A 3103-nucleotide genomic window follows, 5' to 3' on the forward strand; every position below is an offset into this window, starting at 1 on the left:
CTGGTCCCGGGTGCCCTGGCCGGCTCCGCGCGATGCCCCTGCGCTCGCTGGGTGCCCAGACGCCGTTAATGGGCTGCAAACACGACTTTATTGCGAAATGACTGCAGCTTTATTAAGCAACTGGATTTACAGGCAATAACATAATCAATATAACATTAATATAGCACGTCATTAAATAAGAGTCCTACAAGGTCCAGCCTGTCGCCTGGAATCTACAGAAGCTAATTGTTCTCCGCGATGGCCTGACCGGGGGATCCCAATCGGACTTGGAAGAACAGAGTCCCTGGTTGTTCCTTCGTGTAAAGTACTTCGTCTGAGCAAAGCAGGAGTGGCCGGCCGCGGGCCCAGGGGCAGGAGGCCCGCCCCGAAGGCTCCTCCGGGCCCGGACCCTGGCCCCGGCACGTCGCTGCGGCGGCGCCCCCTCACCCGAGCACCCCTCGCCCGAGCGCCCCTCGCCCGAGCGCCCCTCACCCGAGCGCCCCTCGCAGGCGCACGCAGCCCCGTGGGGAGAGCCCAGTGGCCACAAGTCCTCAGAGCCTGGAGACCGCGGCATGGAGAGGGGGAGGGGTCTCGGCAAATGGCGCAGAGGGGCTGGGACCCGAAGGGGCGCATGGCCCCAGGAGTCCCTCCGCAGGCCCTCCTGCCTGGGGTTGTGCTCTAAGCAGGCAGGGTCCGCGCCCGGATCACCCCCTGCCTGCACCCCGCGCCTTGCCTCCTGCCCTCTGGCGGGCTCACCCACCCCCACGTCCCCCTGCGGCTGCTCCCGGGCTCCAGTCACGGTCCCGCGCCGGGATCTCCCTCCTCCCCACCCCCCGACAGAGCCCGGTGCCCGCTGCCCCACGAGCCCCACCCCGCCCCGCACAGACACCCTGCTGGGCGCCAGGGGAGGGGGCGAGACGCAGGCAAAGCAAAGGCCACCAGCTCTCTTCCCCTTGCGCTCTGCTGCGGAGAGCCCCGGGGTCACCCACCTTTGCGCTCCGGTCCCAGCACCCGCACAGCGAGTCCCCCGAGGCGGAGCCCCTCGCCAGGGCCTGGCATCACCGAGGGCAGCTCCGGGGCCCTGAGCAAGGTGCGCACAGGCAGTGCAGTGAGAGGGAAGCCTGACACTGACTAGACACGCATGCACACACGTGTACACGTACGTGTGCACATACATGCACACAGGAGGACACACAGGCACAGGAAGCTCACATGATGGAGTCGAAGCACCCAGGAGCTCCTCCTCCTTCGGGATTCTGCCCCGGGCGGAAGCAACCGTAAGTGTCCGGGAGTCCCAGCGCCCGCTGCAACAGTGCCCGCGGCGGTGGGCGCTGCCTGCACGCCCAGCCCTCACCACCCTGGTGTGTGTGGCGCGCACGCATGACGTCCAACCCTCCGGTCTGGGCAAGAACGTGACCGCCTCACCGTGAGGCATGGCCGGGCGCCATGTTGCCTCACCCAATGAAAATGACCTGGGGGGACCCCCCGCGGGGTGTCCGCCTGGCCTGACTCTGAAGTCGGGACCTGCCCCCGACCCCGGCGGAGGTCCTGACACCCCCGCGAGTGCGCCCTGCCGTGGACAGGCGGTCGGACTCCAGGGGCCGGGACCCCCCCAGGGTTGGGACCCTCCCCAAGGCTGGGACCCCCGAGTCAGGGACCCCTGATGCTGGGACCCCCAACATTGGGATCCCAAGACACTGGGATCCCCCAGACGGTGGGACCCCCGACACGGGGACCCCCGATACTGGGGTCCCCGACGCTGCGACTCGAGGCGGGGGCACGGGTGGGGGGAGGTGGCAGGGGTGTGGGAGCCGGACCTACCTGCTGCGGCAGACGGGGAGACCCAGGTGATGGGCACGGCCTCAGAAGGGGGCTCGCACATCAAACGCTCTTCCGAAGGAGCAGTTGACTCGGGTAATTGTGCGCATATGAGAAACATGTGCGCCGAGCTCAGCCCCTGAGAGTTACGGCCGGGCGGACCCGCTGCGCCATGTTGAATGCCTCAAAACCTTCTAAAAATATTTGGGGTTCAAAGCCAGCCTTCTGAGGAGAATCCAAGCCATCTGTTTCCGGTTCTCCGACACTTAGCTCATCCCAGAGCTGCTTGTTTGTAGCAGCTATTTGATGTCCAGAAAGGTTGGGGCTTTATTGTAGGTTGTTCTTTTCTTTCTAATTTTAATCTCCCTTCTCAAAAATGGGGACCATCCCCCCAAGAAGTGAATTTCAGCCCCGGACACTAGGCTGGTCGCCCCTACCTCCTCCCTGTCTGTACTCTGCAGCGTGGGTCAGCAGGCGGGGACACCGGGGTGACGGGTGCGGCCGCTAGGCCTTTCCTGCTGCAGGATGTCAGCCTGGCCTGACTCTGAAGGCGGGCGACCTGCACCCGACCCCGGGACGCAGGGACAGTCCCAGCGGAGGTCCTGACACCCCCCCGTGAGCGTGCCCTGCCATGGACCAGGCGGTCGGACTCCCGGGGCCGACCGGGCAGCGCTGAGAGGTGCGCCCCAGCCCAGCCCGGCCACAGGTGTGCTGGGTGCCCGCTGAGCCCCTGGGCAAGGCGGCGGGAGCCGCGGCCCCAACACTCACCGCACGGCAGATGCCATGCGGGCGCCACGGGCAAGCAGGGTTAGCTGAGGTGCGGAATCCTGCGCCCTCACATGGGGGGTGCCCAGAACACAGCCCAGTGCCCGCGCCTGCTTGGCCGCCACCGGCCGAGCCGGAGAAGGTAACTGTCCCCTGCTCGGCTGCTGGGAGTCGCCGGCAGGTGTCTGCGGTGGCTCCGGGTGCCCAGCTCCAGGGGCAGGTGGGAGGCGGGCCTTGCCGGGCCACGGGGTCGCTCCCCCTGCCTGCAGGAGCCGCTTTCACCTCTGAAGATGTCTGCCCGCTTCAGAACCTTCTGGAGCCAGCCCATTCAAGGTTAACCCCGGGGAAGGTGTCGCCCGCCCCTGAGCCGCCAGAGGTGGCCGCAGGAAGACGCTCGTGCGCCTCACAGCCCAGGTGCTGCCCAGGTATGCAGCCACGCGCCTCAGAGGACCCTAATTTACAACGTGGACTTTGGGCCCACATGGGCCGCAGCTCCAGGGGGTGTGCACCTTCAACACACGCCCCTGAAGCTCCTGCTGCC

Source organism: Talpa occidentalis, unplaced genomic scaffold, assembly GCF_014898055.3.
Source record: "Talpa occidentalis isolate TD23 unplaced genomic scaffold, MPIMG_talOcc4v2.1 talOcc4.6, whole genome shotgun sequence".
Lineage (NCBI taxonomy): Eukaryota > Metazoa > Chordata > Mammalia > Eulipotyphla > Talpidae > Talpa > Talpa occidentalis.